This window comes from Zea mays, chromosome 9 (assembly GCF_902167145.1).
Source record: "Zea mays cultivar B73 chromosome 9, Zm-B73-REFERENCE-NAM-5.0, whole genome shotgun sequence".
In the NCBI taxonomy this organism is placed as follows: Eukaryota; Viridiplantae; Streptophyta; class Magnoliopsida; order Poales; family Poaceae; genus Zea; species Zea mays.
Window position 1 is genome coordinate 28,269,006 of NC_050104.1, and position 20,806 is coordinate 28,289,811.

At 45.9% G+C, this 20,806-nt stretch overlaps 1 long non-coding RNA gene across 1 annotated transcript; it reads right to left on the bottom strand.

Moving 5' to 3' along the window:
- Positions 1-13,792: 13,792 nt before the first annotated feature.
- LOC103638169 (uncharacterized) lies at positions 13,793-14,518 on the bottom strand. The gene is made up of 2 exons (XR_558599.3): positions 14,402-14,518; positions 13,793-14,302 (listed from the first exon to the last, which is right to left on the bottom strand). It is a non-coding gene; the product is annotated as an uncharacterized lncRNA (long non-coding RNA).
- Positions 14,519-20,806: the final 6,288 nt, after the last annotated feature.

The window sequence follows — 20,806 nt, forward strand, 5'->3', positions numbered from 1 at the left end:
TGTGTCCGCAGCGTGCGGTGAAGCCTCCGCCGCAGCCACATCCAAGGCCGCAAAGTAGTCCAAGTCCTCCTCCGACGACTCCTCAGTCCACTCAACCGAGCTCCCAGAGTCAACAAAATCAGAAAACTCAGATACAGACCCATCACATTTATTACCACCATCCATGGTCGAAGCCGCCAAAAATTTAGCAGTGGCGGTTGCGTGCGCAGGCCCAAAATCTTGAACCTGCGCAGCAACCAAAATTCAGCAACATATCCAAAATTCCCTAACTATCTACACCCACCACGCCACCTGCGAAGACCCAGCCGTTGCGGGAGCCTCCATCGTTGCCCCCGCTGTCGCCTTCGCCGCCACCGTCGCAGGATCTTCAGCACTCGGCGCAGCGGCTGCGGAGGCATCAGGCGCACCTTCGGCGGTCTCTGGGGGCAGGTCTCCGCCGGCCGCAGCAGATGTGGGGGCATCCGGAGCGCCTTCCGCAGTCTCCGGGGGCGGCTCCAGGGCGGCCCCGGACACGGCCTCCACCGGGATCGGCTTCGGGTCAGGCAGCGCGCTGTTCAACGCCCCGAAGTCATCCACCCTCTCGCCACGCGCCGCCTAAGACACAACACACAAATTCAGCAAACCCACACATAGCCCACATCCAGCAAACGCCAAACAAACGCCAAACGTTACCTGAGCCCTCGCCGTCTCGGCCCGCTCCCTGACCACCTCGCGACCGTGCGGACCCCACATCCGGTCGTAGATGGCTCCGGCGGATTCCTTCACTATGGGGTCCTCAACCTTGTAGATATCTCGCTCAAAATCTTCATCGGCTTGGTCGAAGACCTCGAAGTGCCGGCACCCTTCGCGGGAGAGCGCGTTCATCGCCCCCTCGCAGGTGACCAGGGAGGCATACGACATAAACCCCTCCACGATAGTGGGGAGTGCCTGCAACTCCTCCTGCACCCACTCCATGCAGCGAAGTCCGGGCTCTCGGTCCGGCACTTCGAAGTCACCGGTCCGCGCGCCCAGCTCATGGTATGAATCCATAAGCTGTTTGCACGTTCGCTCTGCCTCCGTGCGCGTCGCGGCCTCGGCCCTCTCCACACGGCTCTCTAGGGCGATGAGCCGCTCCTGCAGCTGCTCGGCGCGCTCCCTGGCAAGATTGCCCTCCGCCCGCACCAGATTGGCCTCCGCCTACGCAGCCTGCGCCTTGGCGAGGGCCTCGTTGGTCTCCCTCCTCTCCCCCGCCAGTTGGCGCCGGAGGTCAGTCTTCTCCCCCTCCAGTGCGGCCACCTTGTCCGCCAGCTTGCGGCACTTACTGTCGGCGGCCGATTTTTCACGGACGGCGTCAGCATGTTGCGTCCGAAGTCTCTCGACTTCGGCAGACACAACTGCCGTGAGGGCCCCCGACGCTGTGCGGTCGGCGAAGTCAGCCGCCTGCAAAACACACGTAAGACCGCGGCCCCAACAAAGCCGACACAAAAAAACACCGAAGTCTAGCTCAACGGACCTAACTCAGTGCCTCCTTCACCTCCTTCAGCCGGCGGGACACATCGTCCGCCTCATCCCTGACAGCCGCGAGTGCCGACATCTCGCCTCCGGCGCTAAGAGCCCCGCCCTTCGCCTTCGGCACTACGGCAGCTGCCGTGGTCGCCGCGGCAGGCGCAACTATAGCAAGTTGGCCTTCGTCCGACCCTGCGATGTATCAACGAATTAAAAAAAACGAGCCAACGACTTACCACCAAGATAGTCGTCCACACTAATATCGGTGGCGAAGTCGGCGACGCGCTTGCCTGACGACGGCAACACTCGGGCCGCCTTCGCGACCTCTGACACCCTGCTGGACGGCGGCACAACCTTTGTCGATTTGGAACCACCGGCGCCTGCCGCTGCCTCCGGCGCCTTGCTAGATGCAGGGACGCCCGACTTCGCCGCCAGCGGCGGCTTGCCTCCGCCGGGGGCCGCAGCCTTCGCAGCCCCCCGCTGCCTCTTCGGCCTGGCTTCATGAAGCCTGACAACCGCCTGGCACTTTTGTGCAGCTCCCTGGCGATCCTTGTCCATCACTGCCGACACAACAGCAGCAATATTCCGCCCGTAAGGAAAAACTCTCCATTCACGAACCATGCGAGATGTAAAAAAGTCTTCGCCGGCCGCGCGGGGGATAGGAACATTCCTAGGCCACCAACCCCCGGTAACCCTCAGCATCCGCGCCGAAGACTCCCGGAGCTCGGGCAAAGACATCCTTCCCCCCGGGGCCGCGCATGTCCTCATCAACTCTCTAGCAAAACCATCGGAAACCCCAAGTCCTCCCATAGCAGTACCTAATTTCCTCTTTTTAGAGGATGGGGCGGCCGCCGGCGCAGGGTCGTCTCCAGTCTCCACCACCGGCTTCTTCCCACGGCGGTCCTCATCGTCTTGGCCGGGATAGCCGTCATACGGCAATCGATTCAATTCAAAAACCCTGTTCAAACGGGTCGAATGACCCGCGGATATCCCAGCTGCGCTGGCCCTCTGTCCTCGGCACGTAACGACCAATGAGCCGCACCGCCCCATCCTCCGCCTCACGCACAAAGGCGGCCGGATCGCGGCTTTGCAGATTCAGCGCGAAGGCAGGACTTCGCACCATCTTCCCACCATGAAGGCATCTGGCGAGGGCACACTTCGCCCAACGCCCAGCCATGCGCCAAGGGCCATACCCCGTACGCCACAAATTCTTCAACCAAATCGCGCCCACTGCTCAAGCCGGCGGCGCACCGATGGGCCCCTTCGTCCGCATCACCCTCCGCCACCTCAAAGGGCGGGTATGCTGAGTAACATTGAGAACACATCTCGGACACAGGGAGCCCCTCATGGTCTTCGACGGTACCCTCAGCGACGTAAAACCAAAACTCATTCCAGTTGCCCCACTTGTTGCGGGCGCAAGGAACCAACTCGACTACCTGCATCGTGGTCTTGCCGGTCTTCGACGTAAACGTACAGGACCCAAACTGGGCAACTTCATCTCCAATCATCCTCTTCTGCCAGTGCAGGCAGTAGTACTTCGCAAAGACTTCGACTGATGGCTGTCCGCCGTACGAAGTCGTCGCCCAGACATACTTCGACAGAGCCACCACGGCATTCGGAGTCAGCTGATGTATCTGAACATTAAACCTGCGTAGGACTTCGCCAACAAATCGGTGCGCAGGCAGGCGGAGACCGGCGGCGAAGAACGCCTCGAACACAACCAACTCGCCTTCCGGCTCGGGGACTTCCTCCATCCCCGGGACACGAGCAACTCCGCCGCCAAAGTAACCCAGCCTCTGCATATCTTGCACGCGGACCGACGACATCCGCGACACGCCAAAATCCACAGAATCGCCGGCGTGCAACTCCTCCGCCACCAAACTACTCAGCGTCTCCTCAGACGAGGCGTCGGCCGACGGCGAGGCGTCGGCCGGCGCGTAGCGGCAGCGGAAGAAGAGGAGGTCGACATCGCTACGTACCGTCGGTGGCGGCGGGCGGTCTGCTTCACTCGAGCCAGATCTCCGGCGAACAAGAGCACGGCGGGCAGGCGAGCAGCAAGACGGTGGAAAAGGCGGCTAGGGTTTTCACGGAGCGCGGAAAGTGAAGTTCAAAAAGCGCCGACCCCTGCCCCCTTTTATAGACAGGGTGCGGCTCTTCGGGAAACCCGCAATCCAACAGGGCGCGACGCTTCGGGAAACCCGCAATCCAACAGTACGGTGTCAATCAACGGTCATGTCAAAAACCCCTGCGGAACCACTTCGAGCGAGGGCAGCGTCTCCGCCATCTAGCGACGTCTTCGGCACCAGGTGACTTTGTCGAACTGGTCCCTCGGAGGGCAAATGTTGGGGCGAAGGAAAAGACGCCACCCTTCGCTCGAGGCCCTCGCTGCAGTCGTCGGTCCGACGGAGACAAAACGGGCAGGGACACCCTTCGCTTGATACGGCACCAGACGAAGGCCTGCGACGGCGTCATCCCACCGTGCGGCCTCGTCCAGCTCAGAGGCCCACGTGTGATCCGGCCCATTGTAACGGGCCCTGCGTGGCCGCCGCGTGTTACGGGCCTAATTTGTAAAGGCATTCCTGTAATTACAGTCTGTAACCCTGCTTTATGGGAATATTCTGGGGATAACCTAGGTGGCTGAGGGCACATGCGTCCTTAACACAAGGCGCTGGGCGCTCAGATACCTATAAATACCCCCGCACAGTGCCCGTGAGAGGCCAGATTAACAGAGCTATTGCCATCTAGCGCGTAAACCCTGTTAACGTCACCGTTCACCCTTGTTGGTCCCCCTTGCGACCGAGAGCAAGTTCCAACAATGACTGAGGAAAAGAAGATGACTACAGAGACGAAGCTAACTGAGGAGACGAAGTTGTTTGAAGAAAAGAAAGTTGCGGATCCTTTTATCGCCGGGTTTATTGAGTCTATGTCAAAAACAAACACAGAGAAAATTACTAAAGAGATACTGGAAGGTTTGTCTCAAGATACTGATGATAGTGATAGTTATGATGTGGAAAGTGATAGTTATCGCCGGGTTTATTGAGTCTATGTCAAAAACAAACACAGAGAAAATTACTAAAGAGATACTGGAAGGTTTGTATGAAGATTCTGAAGATCGGCCCTGTCGACCAAGCCATGCTGTCTTCGGAAAATCAACTATTAAACAGAGTCATCTTGATAACATGAGAGGAAGGTACTTTCGTGACATGTATATCGTGAGAGCTGGCAGAGACAACATCGTCCCTGCCCCTGAGGAAAATGAAGTTGTTATCTACCGAAGCTTTTTTAAGGCTGGTCTTCGGTTCCGTTTGAGCAAGTTTGTGTTTGAAGTGCTGAAGATATACCAGATCTATATTCATCAGATCACCCCCGAAGCTATAATGAGGATGGGGATTTTTGTCTGGGCTGTAAGAAGTCAGGGGTTAGAGCCAAGCGCGAAGTGCTTCTGTAGTATGCACGAGCTTTTATATGAGACGGAGGCTACTGGCAAAGAACAATACCACAACAACTTCGGTTGTTATGGATTTATTGCTCGCCCCAACGCAAGCCACCCGATGCCTACATTCCGGAAGAGATGGCCCGGAGCCTAGATGGAGGAGTGGTTTTATGTTAAAAATGGTTTAAAGGCAAGGGAAGTCATCAAAGAAATCATCCAGCGCCCCATCTGGTCTCGCTTCGGCCTTCGAAGGCCGAAGGTGGAAATTGATGACGCTGTTGAGCATGTCAGAGGGCTTTTAGCACTATTTGTGCCTTCATTCGCACAAGGGATTTGATTCAAGAGCATATATCCTTTAGGGTATGGCCACTTGTGGAAAGCTGGGATATGCCGAAGGAGACCACCACCGATTCTAGTGATGGTAGTCTGGTCCGACTAAAGTATACCTTCAGATTTAGAGAGAAGTTTGATGAGCCAAACGACGACTGGATGAAGTGTATTGAAGCTACCAGTGATGAGCTACTTGGAGCTTACTCCAAGGCCGAAGATAATGCTTTGTCCACAGCCTTCGGAGGTCGGGGGAAGAAAAGACTGAACAGGGTCTTTGATGTGATTGGCTTCGTATACCCCGATTATCGCTTCCTGCTGCGAGGGCAAGGAAAAAAGAGGAAGGCTGCCGCTTCGGCCACCACAGTTGTGCCGAAGAGCAAAAAGGTGAAGGTTCTGACTCACCGGCCGCGTTATATTGAACCGGTCGTGGTGCCTGAATTTGCTGAAGGAGCCTCTTCAACTGCTGAAGCAAGGCAAACTGCTTCAATTGCATAGAGCGTTGAAGAGCCAACTGTAGTGCCGAAGATGCCTACAGTCGGGCCAGTAGAAGCTAAAGATGATAAGGTCGAAGAGCCACAAGTAGAAAACGTGATAAATAATGCCAGAAATCCTAGCCCTCCAACAGAGGTAAAACTGCCTATGGTGCAAAAGGCTTCTGCCGCGACTCCCAAGAGGAGGAGGATGGCCAATGTGCTAGATGCTGTGCTAGAGACTACAAAGGCCTTGAGCCCTGCTCCTACAAAGAAAATTGCTGAAGCTGCCAAAGCGCAAGCCGAAGCCAAAACTGGGCAAGCAAAAGCCGAAGCTACGAAAACTCAGGCTGAAATCGAAGCTGGGCCTTCAGTGCCTGTCGCGGCGAAGCCTGCCGCGCCTGAGGAGAAAATGGTAGAGCAGATTGCACCTGAAAAGATCGGGACTCCTGCTCCCGAAGCTCCGATCAAAAATGTTGACTACATCATTCAACACGCTTCGGGGAAGAAATTGTCCGAAGAAGAAATTCTAGAAGCCAGACACTATGCGCGAAAGTTGAAATATCTGAAGGGAGCTTTAGTGTTTAACGGCACTAACGATGACGACTTCTTATATTGTCTCTCGGACAACAAAGAAATATCCGTTTGCCGGGAGATAGGTAAGAGCATGGGATTCTCGAAGCTGGAAGATGGCCTTTCAATTTTGTCGAAGGATGATCTTGCTGACAGCCTAGCATACAACAGTATAAAGGTATAGAAGTTAACTTCGAATTTGAGAATGAAGTATTTTATTTGTCATGCTCAATTCTTTCCTCCTCTATGCAGGGCTTAATTCTTAGTAATGCCCTTAGGGCGCAGAAGAATATTGAAGACAAAAGCTATACAATGGCTCTTAATAACCTTCGTTCAGAGGTGATTGAATTCAGAAACGAAGGTCTAGAAAAGGACAAAATCTTATATTCATTGGTGAACAAAGTAAAGGAAGACGAAGCTAATTTCAAAGCTCAGGCCGAAGCCCAGAAAACTGAAATTGAAGACCTTCAGAGACAACTGGCCGAAGCTAAGGAAAACTACGCACTCGCACAGGCTAATCAAGAAATCAGCGAATATTGGAAAAATTATCTAGAGAAAAATGTTAAAGAACTTCGTGAATCCAAGGAAAGGTGCTTCGAGAAATCCTTGGATTGCGTGAGAAAATTAAAAACTAGCTTCGCCAAAGTGGGTGCCTACTCTGCTGAAGAAAACTTCATACGAGGCGACCCCGAAGGCATTATTGAATGGATAAGTGGAGAAGCTGAATCCTTCGAAGAAATTTTGAGTGATCGCGGGGATGTTTGTGTGTTTTCCGGTGCGTGGGGGATTTCAGCCATCTTGGAGAAGGTCGGGTGTGATCACGTTAATACCATGGCCCAGGTCGAAGCTATCTTCTCCGTAGATGATACGAAGGATCCTTCAACCGAAGCAACTTTAATGGGCGGAAAATTTTATAACGATGTCTGGGTGAACGGTGGCCGTGAGCTAGCCCACGAAACTATAAAAAAGAGCGAAAAAGACACCCATGACGCCAGAGCAGAAGCAAAGCAAGCTGAAGAAGCTGCAGAACGCGAAAGACGTATAGGTATTATTTTTTGGCTTCGAACTAATCAATTTTCCCTACTTCAGCTGAACTACCTCTGCCGCCGAAACCGTACGATCCCCTAGCTGATCCAGAAATGAAGGAAGCGCTGGACATCATAAACATGGCTGAATCCATTGTCGACGAAGTCGTCAACAAATTACTAAACGAAGTTGCAGAGAAAGTCCTTAAAGAGGAATAGGTTTTATTGTAATAATAGCTGGAATGTATGGAACAATTTAAGTAAGATTAAGCTTCTATTGTAACAAAACTATGTGACATTTGATGTATGTAACATTGAATGTAATATGTAACTTATTGTAATTTAATTTCTTTGCGATGCATGAAATATGTACACATACCGTTTTTGAGCTTTCAGCGAAAAAACACCTTCCCTTCTTTTCATGCTTCGTAAAGAAAGAGATCCCTTCTTATGACAAGGCTGTCAAAACTGTATTTCCCAAAGCTCACTTCGTGCCTTAGCACATTTTCAATTTGACGAAGCATTTGCCGAAGGTCGGCTTCGTATTCGATTCTTGCGTCGTTAATGCAATATGATGTATGATGTAATGTTGTGCGAAATGATGTGATGGTATGATGCAAAATGATGAGGATGTCGAAGCCACACACCCACTCACCCACACTAGAACACACAAGCTCTCCATCCCCTTAGGAACGACTTTTGAGCTTCTTCACCTTCTATTTCGGTGATATAAGTTCTGCATCCCCTTAGGAACGTCTTTTGAACTTCTTCGCCTTCTATTTCGGCGGTATAAGTTCTGCATCCCCTTAGGAATGACTTTTGAACTTCTTCGTCTTATATTTCGGCGGTATTTGGCTCTGCATTCCCTTTAGAATGACTTTTGAGCAGAAAACTTACGTTGTGCTCCCTTAGGAACGACTTTTTGTAGCTTCGACAATTTGGGCTCTGCATTCCCTTAGGAACGACTTTTGAGCACAAAACTTACGCTGCGCTCCCTTAGGAACGACTTTTTGTAGCTTCGGCAATTTTGGCTCTGCATTCCCTTAGGAACAACTTTTGAGCTTCGTAAATCTGTGAAGAAGATATATTTCATTCTAATAGAAGCAAAATCATTACAAGAAATTAAAACTAAGTTTTCATTGCTTGTTCCTTATTCAAAAAGCAAAATAGCCTAGAAAATAAAAGTATTTGAGAAGCACTTAAGCAGGATATTGCTCAGTATATGTGCTTTGATTCTGGCACAGTATTATTGACTATACGAGCTTCGGACTCCTCCCTGAAGTCACGTTGTTGTTGGGAGTGTTGGCGCCCTTCTAGCTGTTGGCTTCGGGAATAAGTAGGTTGCAGTGGTGGTGGCGGTGGGAGCTGAGGCCAAGAAGCTTGTGAATGGCTTGCCGAAGCAACAGAAGCTGCTGGTTGGTTGCCCACATATTCTGGTATGTAAGGAGAGTGGCACGAAGCAGTATGTAAAACCTGCTTTAGCTGATTCTACCGAGCTTCTGCTTCGGCAATCTTTTTTTGCTTCAGAATAGTGATCTGTCACGTTCTTGTAGTATAGCCCTTGTCCTCACCACAGAATAAGCAATAGATTTTCCTGGGCTGATCCCCATATCTTCCTCCAAAGCCCCTGCTGCCTCTGCCCCTTGGAGCTGGTGGCCTGAAGGAACTTTGCTGCTATCCCAAAGACTGTGAGGTGTGATGTGGCCTCTGAAGCTGGCTTCCTTTATCATCATTCTGATTGGAGCTGTGGATTGATCTGACATGCCTAGGGTGGATTCTCCCTCCGAAGCCCCTAGTCATCTCAGAAAATCTATAAGCTTCCTCCCTTCTTTGTCGGAAGTCATTATCAGCTCGGATGTACTCATCCATTTTCTGAAGCAGCTTCTCGAGAGTCTGGGGGGTTTCCTGGTGAAGTATTGGGTCGTAGGTCCTGGCCGAAGACCCTTGATCATGGCCTCAATGACGATTTCATTGGGCACTGTAGGCGCTTGTGCTCTCAATCGCAAGAACCTTCGAACATACGCCTGAAGGTATTCCTCATGGTCTTGTGTGCACTGGAACAAGGCCTAAGCTGTGACTGGCTTCGTCTGAAAGCCTTGAAAACTGGTAACCCGCATGTCCTTGAGCTTCTTCCATGACGTGATTGTCCCTAGCCGGAGAGAAGAGTATCATGTCTGGGCCACATTTCAGACTGCCATGACGAAGGACTTTGCCATGACAGCTGTGTTGCCTCCATATGAGGATATTGTTGCCTCATAGCTCATCAAGAATTGTTTTGGGTCCGAGTGCCCATCATACATGGGTAGCTGAGGTGGCTTGTAGGATTGTGGTCATGGGATAGCCTGCAATTCTGCTGCCAGAGGAGAAGCATCATCAAAAGTAAAGGTACCATGATTAAAATCATCGTACCATTCTTCTTCGTTGAATGAGCCCTATTGACGAAGCTCCCTATGTTGGGGCCTTCGGTCATGATCATCTTGAGTAAGATGACGCACTTCCTCAGTAGCTTCGTCGATCTTCTTCTAAAGGTCGGCTAGCCGAGCCATCTTCTCCTTTTTCCTTTGCACATGTTGGTGAATGATTTCTAGGTCCCTGATCTCCTGGTCCAACTCCTCCTCCTGAAGTGTTGGACTGATGGCCTTTCTCTTTTGGCTTCTGGCCTCTCGGAGAGAGAGAGTCTCCTGATTTGTGTCCAGTGGCTGCAGTGCAGCCCCTGGTGCTATTATCTTCTTCGGTGGCATGACGAAGGTTGATGCTTTGCCGAAGATTATGGAAGTGAGTACACCGGAGGTGGGCGCCAATGTTGGGGACTTGTTCTCAAATGCTATGAGTTAAGAACAAGGCAACACAGAATGTTAATGATTAAAGCCCTTCGTCCTCCAAAGCATTATCTCCCTTAGGATATAATGATCTTCAGACGAAGGTTATGAAGGACGTACCTTCATCATCGCAGTATATATTAATGAAAGAAGAAGCATATGAAACATGAGAGACAACATGAATAATTATACAACATCTTTTATATATCTTTATTAAATCATTATAAATGAAAATGAACAATATTGAATTACATTTGTACCTTCGGCTTGACAGAAGGCAAAAGTCCAAGTGTGACGCACGAATGAATACCAGTCAGCGTGAACAGTGCGGGGGTACTGTTCATCTATTTATAGGCACAGGGCGCAGCCTATGTAAAATTACATTCATGCCCTTTATGTTTACTATTGACGTAAGGACAATCCAACGAGGACTAGATAGCCTTTTCCCCTTTAAGTTGGTTCCTTTTCCTGCCGCTGAGCCGAAGCTGCCTTGCGCGTAGCTTCGGAGCTACATCATCCTTCGTCTCGACCATGCTTTTCATATTGTGTACAGTTTCATTCCGAGTCCGAAGGTACCTGTACATATATTACACTTGGGAAATATTGTTAAATCATGTTTTTGAGGACCTTTAGAAGACGAAGGCCCCCAACACTAGATGATCTCAAATTTTATAAAAAGTGCAAATTAGATGTAAATTGGACCCCAGTTATTAAATTCTGACTTCTTCACTATAGATTGGACCTACTAGCCTGTACTATTATATTATTCCTAAAACATCAAAACTGGCTTGGGTATTAAATTCTAGCTTGGGTAGTTTTCACGACCTATCTATAAGGTCGATAGGGGTGGAGAATAGACCTACGCGCTTTGCGTGTGACGTGGGACGATCGTTAAAGATGATGCTTTATAGTAATATCCATATATATGGGGTAATGACCCACTGGTAGGGAGAAGAATAGACTTACATGATTTGCGTGTGACACAGAATGACCATCGAAACCGGTGCTTCGATCTATCTATGAGATAACGGTCCACTGACAGGGGAGGAGGAGGAAAACAGACCTACGCGCTTCACGCATGATGCAAGAGTCGAAACTGGTGCTTTATAGTAGTAAATAAAGGAAGTCTAGGGATGCCAATTTAACCCGCAAACCCAAAACCCGATGGGTACCCGACCCGACAAGTGCGGGTACGGGTGAAGAATTTGACCCGCGGGTCTAACCCGCACCCGACCTGAAGTTTCGCACGTGTGGGCGCGGGTTTCTATTTTAAGCCACGGGTGACTCGCACCCGACCCAAAATTTGGTTTATTCAGTATTTTGCGCAACAATGATTAAGATACAATAGTAATTATTTTGAATAAGTAACTTGGCTAATGATTCATGAAGTTTTTTATTGCTGCTCAACATGAGAAGACTTAAAATACATAGATATAACTCAATTATTGGTGGTATTTAATCGTTTATAGCTAAATTATTGTTTAAAAGTTTACACTCAGTAAAAACTTGTGCGTGACCCAAAACCCGACAGGTTTGGGTGTGGGTTTGAAATTGCACATGTGGGTGCGGTCGTGGACGGGTTTAGTTAGACTTCATGGGAGCGATTATGGTCAGGTTTTTGCTCCACCCGATCTAAACCCGACCCATTGCCATTCCTAAAGAAGTCATATTTTACTAGACACCAAGTTGCCGGAATCAAACTCACGATTTATCCCTCACATGTCAGATTGCAAAATCTGACACAAATTTAAATAAAAAATGAACTTGAAATTTTATCTCTTTGAGTAATATAATTTTTGTTTAGGTCATTCATCCATCCATGGTCATTAATTTTTTTTAAAATTAAAATCATTTGTATTAAAACATATTTTTTTGGTCTTAAATGATTTCGAATGAATGAAGGCATCAAATTAATACAAAGTTTTATATATGTATGAGTACTACAACTTCAGTTTAGGTCATTTCTTTATACGAGGTACTTTAAAAAATAGAAAAATGAATTTAAAAATATGAAAACTTAAAGCTATTTTCATTGGCGCTAAATGATTTCGATCGAAATAGTCGCCAGCTAAAAAGTTACAGATGCCTTCTAGTAATGTTACTTTGGTTTAGGTATTTTCTCTATCTGAGGTCATTTGGAAAAATTCAAGAAGATTGGGTTTCAAAATCTAGAATCTTTAAATATATTTTTTTGTTCAATGAATCGATTCAAATGGTATAGTCAAATACAAATTTCTAGATCTCCTTAGTTACTACGAGACACATTATGTTGCAAAAATGATCAAATGCGACAAAATTATTTGCATGGTGATACATCTTGTTACCAAGAGCCACTTATGTGGCACTAGTGTTTTGTTGCCATGAAGCATCTTGTGGTAACAAAGTCATTTGCAACCGATTCAAACGTGACATTAACACTTATTACCATGAAATATGTTGTGGCAATAGAGTTTTTTAACTACCTTAAATGTTGCAAAATATATTCTTGCAACAGAATAATCCATTGTAACATTGTAACATCGAACGACTACAACACTTGAATACATTGCAATGGACATAGTAATTGCAACAAAAACGTAAAATTGTTGTCATAGCCTATTGCCACTCTATTTTCTGCAACAACAGGCAACGACAGTTGTTCTATTGCAATTGGTACCTATTGCAATGATTTATGGTCTATCGCAACGATTTTTGTCCATTGCAGAAAAGTGATTTTTAGTAGTGTACAACTTTTATAAAAAGTTTATCATCATCCGACTTGATTTGAATAAGCTATGAGTTGTATTGTGATCTATCTATTTTTGAGACAAGCCAAATTGCAGAGCATCACAAGGAATGGTAATTTTGGAGGCGGGTCCCCTTGACAACCGTCTCTAGAAATCAATTTATAGAAGCGAGTTAGCACGAAAACCATTTTTAAAGGACGGTTTTGAATGAGCCACCTCTGCTCAAAATATCTCCTTTGCTAAAATCGTGTATGTAGTAGTGCAATACTAATGGGCTAGAGACACTCGTTGCTAAAATGGTGAAAGTAACATAATCATGGTTCTCTTGGTAATACGGAGCGTTGTCTTGCGTGGCATCAAGATACTAAGAGTACCAGAGGAAAACATAGATAAAGAGAGGATTATAGGCCTAGGCTACTGCAATAGAGCGTCGATATGGTAGTATGCACACATACAATATAAAAAGGTCCTGATAGCTTGAGCATAATACCCTACATCCTCTGTATGGTGGATGAATTGATGCAAGTATGGATAGGCTTTACATGCTCAAATGATGCCTAAATGATGCCTAAATGCTCAAATGATGCCTAAATAGGCTTTAAATCAAGTAAGTCCAATTCTATTTTTCTCTACGCCTCCATTTTATGGCACAAGGAAGGAAAGAGTTACATCTCCATATGGACGGGGAGTGTCGCCCAATAGAGATCCAACCATTTCTTTTTGTCATAGTTCTTGAGTCGTATGTTGTACATGCCACAATGGCAAGTGATAGGCCACAATGGCGAGTATGAGTTTCCATATCATCGAGTATGGTGTGGTTTGTAGTTGTTGTAGCCACGCACTACAAGTAGGGTCATTTCACGGAAGTTTTTTTGCAAATATGCAGTTGGGTATGGGAGAGAAGAGCATGGAAGGTTTTTTGTAAAACATGTCAGGCAAATATCACCGCAAAACATATGTGGGTAGACTTGAAATGAGAAAGTGTATCCACTAAACCCAGCGACCACGACCAATCGCTTTCACCACCACCATGACACTTCCTTCCATAGCACTAGGCTTCCATGCACAAGGTCACCTCTGAATCTTCTGCTTAGCAATAACTTAAGATTCAAGGAGTCCAATGATAGATAGTGGCATACAAACAAAACAAGCTCCTATTGTTGCCAATCGATGAGGCCTACATTATTTAGGTTATCAATGATGGTTTAAGTTTAATACCATCGATCAAATGGCCTTAAGGTTTGCACAGATTGTGCATCTATCATTGGCTATAGGCATTTGGCAAGACACTCCTGCAAAGTGTCATAGCATATTGGTTTTGGCTTCTGATGCATGCAGTAGTAGACCAATTTATTATCTATGTGACCCGCCTGACAAAATACATCTTTTCTTTTGGTGATACCATAAGAAGTTCCAACGACATCAAGCTCATGAGGACGACCTGCTAGATTATGTGTTCATGAGGATATGATGTTGTATATATATATACAAATATATAGTAAATTCAAAGATAAAGAGTAGATGATGATGAGACACTTACATTGTGCAAGGAATACAAAGAGAAACAATACAAGTATTGTAGCTCCACACATATTACTCATATTCATATTGGACAGTGAGTGACCTAACTATGTCCTCACACAATAATATATATCGTGAATGGCACTTATATGTACATATTAATAAAGAGACCAATACCACATGGAAAGACATCAATTTAATTTGGTTTTCTATATATCTATATATCCTTTCTTCTCTAAATCTATCCCTATTTCTTCTCTATAACTATATATTTTCTTATGTATGCCTACATCTATCTTTGTCTCTATTTCTTTTTTGTTTTTTCTATCTCTATCTCTATCTCTACCTCAAATTGGAGATATATTTTTTTATCTATTGAATCTCAAAATCTACAATGACTTCATTGGAATATATTTCACAAATTAGATTTAAATTTGACATAATTATTAGATTCTAGCTTTCACTATATATGTTGGACCCACAAGCATGTACTATTGTTTCTAAAAAAAGGTGCGGTGAGATGGTTGAAAAAAGGTGTTCCAACAAATTTATTACAAACTAGCATGTTGCTCACTTAGCTTTGCAACCAAGGGACCAACATCATGGTGATGAACTTGCATAACTGAAAGTTGTGACCTCTACTTATAGTATAAAAGAACTCTACTTGTTACTAAAAGTAATAAATTTTGTCGTATTAGTTTCATAAACATTATATTTCTATATCTAATGCTATGCTAGTACTCTAACAAAATCGATTCCACCAATGTCATTAAGGTCTATGAAACTCAAACCAGCTAGGCTTAATCTCGCAAATATAATACATTAACCGATAAAACCTCTGAACCTTGGCTTCCATTACAATATGATTTTTACAGTGTGCAATTTTGAGTATGTGATCCATAATATGGGGAGTCAAACTCTTTACCATATTTTCTCGAAAGACATAGAGGAATTGCGTGTCATTTCATTTAATAAAGAGAAAACAATACTGAAAGGGAAATAGGGTCAAAGCTTTTCCTAAATGATTTTGGTTGTTGAATTGCCCAACACAAATTATTGGACTAACTAGTTTGCTCTAGATTATATGTTCTACAGGTGCCAAAGGTTCAGCACAAACCAATAAAAAGATCTAAGTTAGGGTTCAAAAGAAAGGAGCAAAAGAAACCGAAGTGAACCCTGGTCTGGCGCACCGGATTGTCCGGTGTGCCACCGGACAGTGTTCGGTGCACCAGGGTGGGTCGATTTCAAACTCTTCACCTTCGGGTTTCTGAGGCCGCGCTCTGCTATAATTCACCAGACTGTCCGGTGTGACAGCGGAGCAACGGCCGCCAGCGCAACGGTCGACTCCAACGGTCGACTGACAACTGAACAGTGCATGGACAGTTCGCGCAGAGTCAGAGCAGGCACCAGAAGGCGCACCGGACAGTGAACAGTGCCTGCCCGGTGCGGCACCGGACTGTCCGGTGGCCCAAGCTGTCAGAGCTCCAACAGATGAAACCGTCAGAACCCTAACGGTTGGGTGACGTGGCTGGCGCACCAGACTGTCCAGTGCGCCCATCGACAGCAGCCCTCCCCAACGGATCCAAGTTTCTAGCATATTGCATTCAATACAAGAGCTCTAGACTTCACTCCAAGACACAAACAAGAGATCAAATCCTCTCCCAAGTCCAAAATCACTCCAAACACTTAGTGACTAGTGAGAGAGAGATTTTCGTGTTCATTTGAGTTCTTGTCGCTTGGATCGCTTTTCTTCTTCCCCATTCTTGTTCTCAAGACATTTGTAATCAAAGCAAGAGACACCAATTGTGTGGTGGTCCTTGCGGGGTCTAAGTGACCCATTTGATTGAGGAGAAAAGCTCACTCGGTCTAGGTGACCGTTTGAGAGAGGGAAAGGGTTGAAAGAGACCCGGTCTTTGTGACCACCTCAACGGGGAGTAGGTTTGCAAGAACCGAACCTCGGTAAAACAAATCACTGTGTCATCCGCTCTATTTCTTTGGTTGATTTGTTTTTGCCCTCTCTTTCGGACTCGGGTTGTAGTTGTGCTTAAAGTTTGTAAATTTCAGATTTGCCTATTCACCCCCCCTCTAGGCGACTTTCAATTGGTATCAGGGCCCGGTACTTCATTAAGAGTCTAACCACTCGAAGTGATGTCGGGAGGATCCACCAAGAGGGAGATGAAAATGGTCACAAGCCACGGGAAGGCTCCATCAAGGGAGTCTGGCACCAAAGGAAGGGAGGAATCACCTCCCCGCATCAAGTCACACCGGAGTGGTGACAAGAAGAAGAAAATGAAGAAAGTGGTCTACTACGAGACCGATTCTTCATCGCCTTCCACCTCCGGCTCCGACGCTCCTTCTGTCACTTCTAAGCGCCATGAGCGCAAGAAGTTTAGTAAGATCCCCTTTCGCTATCCTCGCATTTCCAAACACACTCCTTTACTTTCCGTCTCATTAGGCAAACCACTGGTTTTTTACGGTGAAGATTATTGTATGTGGAGTGATAAAATGAGGCATCATCTAACCTCACTCCACACTAGCATTTGGGACATTATTGAGTTTGGAGCGCAGGTACCATCCATGGGGGATGAAGGCTATGACTCGGACGAAGTCGCCCAAATCCGGCACTTTGACTCCCAAGCCACCACTATACTCCTCGCCTCTCTATGTCAAGAGGAGTATAATAAGGTGCAAGGGCTTAAGAGTGCCAAAGAGATTTGTGACGTACTAAAGACCGCGCATGAAGGGGATGAGGTGACAAAGATCACCAAGCGGGAGACGATCGAGGGGGAGCTCGGTCGATTCATCCTCAACCAAGGAGAGGAGCCACAAGCAATGTACAACTGGCTCAAAACCTTGGTCAACCAAGTGCGCAACCTCAGGAGCACCAAATGGGATGACCATGAAATGGTCAAGGTTATTCTAAGATCACTTGTTTTTCATAATCCTACACAAGTTCAATTAATTCGTGGTGATCCTAGATATAAGCTAATGTCTCCCGATGAGGTTATAGGAAAGTTTGTGAGCTTTGAGTTGATGATCAAAGGCTCCAAACAAATTGTTGAGCAAGGCGGCACCTCCACACCCGAGGTGCAACCCGTCGCATTCAAAGCGACGGAGGAGAAGAAAGAAGAGTCTACGTCAAGTAGGCTCCCCATCGACGCCTCCAAGCTCGACAACGAGGAAATGGCGCTCATCATCAAGAGCTTCCGCCAAATCCTCAAGCAAAGGAGGGGGAAGGATTATAAACCCCGCTCCAAGAAAGTATGCTACTAGTGTGGTAAGCCTGGTCATTTTATTGCTAAATGTCCATTATCAAGTGATAGTGACAGGGGCGATGACAAGAAGGGAAGGAGGAAGGAAAAGAAGAAGTACTACAAGAAGAAGGGCGGCGATGCCCACGTGTGTTGGGAATGGGACTCTGATGAGAGCTCCACCGACTCCTCCTCCGACGAGGATGCCGCCAACATCGCCGTCACCAAAGGCCTCCTCTTCCCCAACGTTGGCCACAAGTGCCTCATGGCAAAGGACAGCAAAAAGAAGAAGGTAAAATCTAGAGCCTCCACTAAATATACAACATCTAGTGATGAGGGTAGCTCTAGCGACGATGAGGATGATTTGTTTGCCCTTTTTCCCATCCTTAATATGCAACAAAAGGAAAAATTAAATGAATTGATAGGATCTATTCATGAGAAGGATGAACTCTTGGATAGCCAAGAGGAATTTCTTATTAAGGAAAACAAAAATCATGTTAAACTTAAAAATGCTTATGCTCAGGAAGTAGAGAAAAATGAAAATTTATCTAAGGAGCTTAGCATTTGCCATGACACTATCTCTAACCTTAGAACTGAGAATGCCAAATTACTTGCTAAGGTTGAAAACAGAAATGTTTGTGATGATTCATTTGCCAATCTTAAAAATGATAATGCTAGTTTGATTGCTAAGATTGACAAATTGAATGAATCACTTTCTTGCCTTAAGATTGAGAATGATAAATTAATTTCTAAGGCTAAAGATTTAAATGTTTGCAATGTTTCTATTTCCAATCTTAGAAATGAAAATGCTATGTTACATGCTAAGATTGATGAATTAAATGCTTGCAAACCCTCTGCATCTAGTGTTGATCATGTTACTATTTGTACTATATGTAGAGACATTAATGTTGATGCTATTCATGATCACCTAGCTTTAATTAAACAACAAAATGATCACATAGCACAACTAACTAGTAAAATCAATGAGCATGAGATAGAAAATGAAAAATTTAAATTTGCTAGGAGCATGCTCTATAATGGGAGACGCCCTGGCATTAAGGATGGCATTGGCTTCCAATAGGGAGACAATGTCAAGCTTAATGCCCCCAAGAAATTGTCTAAATTTATTAAGGGTAAGGCTCCCATGGCTCAGGATAACGAGGGCTATATTTTATATCCTGCTGGTTATCCCGAGCACAAGATTAGGAGAATTCATGCTAGGAAACCTCATAATGTTTCACATCATGCTTTTATGTATAAAAATGAGGCTTCTAGCTCTAGGCAATCAACCCATGTTAAATTGCCTAAAAAGAAAACTCCTACTGCATCAAATGAACCTAATGTTTCATTTAAGACTTCTGATGCTTCTTATGTTTTAACTAACAAATCAGGTAAAGTAGTTGCCAAATATGTTGGGGGCAAACATAAGGGCTCCAAGACTTGTGTTTGGGTACCCAAGGCGCTTGTTTCTAATGTGAAAGGACCCAAGACCGTTTGGGTATCTAAGAACAAGGCCTAAATTGTTTTGTAGGTTTATGCATCTGGGGGCTCAAGTTGGATCATTGATAGCGGATGCACAAACCACATGACAGGGGATAAAAAGATGTTCTCCTCCTACGAGAAAAGTGAAGATCCCCAAAGAGCTATCACATTCGGGGATGGAAATCAAGGTTTGGTCAAAGGACTTGGTAAAATTGCTATATCACCTGACCATTCTATTTCCAATATTTTTCTTATAGATTCTTTATATTACAATTTGCTTTATGTTTCTCAAAATGGGCTACAACTGTCTTTTTACGGATATAGGTGTTATTGTCTTTAGAATAAGTGATGATTCGGTAGCATTTAAGGGAGTATTAGAGGGTCAGCTATACTTAGTTGATTTTAATAGAGCTGAACTCGATACTTGCTTAATTGCTAAGACTAATATGGGTTGGCTCTGGCATCGCCGACTAGCCCATGTTGGGATGAAGAATCTTCACAAGCTTCTAAGGGAGAACACATTTTGGGACTAACCAATGTTCATTTTGAGAAAGACAGGGTTTGTAGCGCATGTCAAGCAGGGAAGAAAGTAGGTACACACCATCCACACAAGAACATCATGACGACCGACAGGCCGCTTGAGCTACTCCACAAGGATTTATTCGGCCCGATCGCTTACATAAGCATCGGCGGGAGTAAGTATTGTCTTGTAATTGTGGATGATTATTCTCACTTCACTTGGGTGTTCTTTTTGCAGGAAAAATCTCAAACCCAAGAGACTCTAAAGGGATTCTTGAGACGGGCTCAAAATGAGTTCGGATTGAGAATCAAAAAGATAAGAAGCGACAACGGGACGGAGTTCAAGAACTCTCAAATAGAAGGCTTTCTTGAGGATGAGGGCATCAAGCATGAGTTCTCTTCTCCCTACACACCTCAACAAAACGATGTAGTGGAGAGGAAGAATAGAACTCTACTTGACATGGCGAGGACCATGCTTGATGAGTACAAGACTCCAAACCGGTTTTGGGCGGAAGCAATCAACACTGCTTGCTACTCCATCAACCGGCTCTACCTTCACCAAATCCTCAAGAAGACATCATATGAACTCCTCACCGGTAAAAAGCCCAATGTTTCATATTTTAGAGTCTTTGGTAGCAAATGTTTTATTCTTGTTAAAAGAGGTAGAAAATCTAAATTTGCTCCTAAGGTTGTAGAAGGCTTTTTACTTGGTTATGACTCAAACACAAGGGCATATAGAGTCTTTAACAAGTCCACTGGACTAGTTGAAGTTTCTTGTAACATTGTGTTTGATGAGACTAATGGCTCTCAAGTAGAGCAAGTTGATCTTGATGAATTAGATGATGAAAAGGCTCCATGCGTCGCACTAAGGAACATGTCCATTGGGGATGTGTGTCCTAAGGAATCCGAAGAGCCTCCACAAGCACAAGATCAACCATCATCTTCCAATAAAGCATCTCCCCCAACCCAAGATGAGGATCAGGCTCAAGACAATGAAGAAGATGATCAAGAAGATGAGCCAGAGGAGAGCAATGATCAAGGGGGAGATGACCATGACAAAGACAAGGAAGATGATCATGAAGAACAGGGTCAAAGACCGCCGCACCCAAGAGTCCACCAAGCGATACAACGAGATCACCCCGTGAACTCCATCCTCGGCGATATTCATAAGG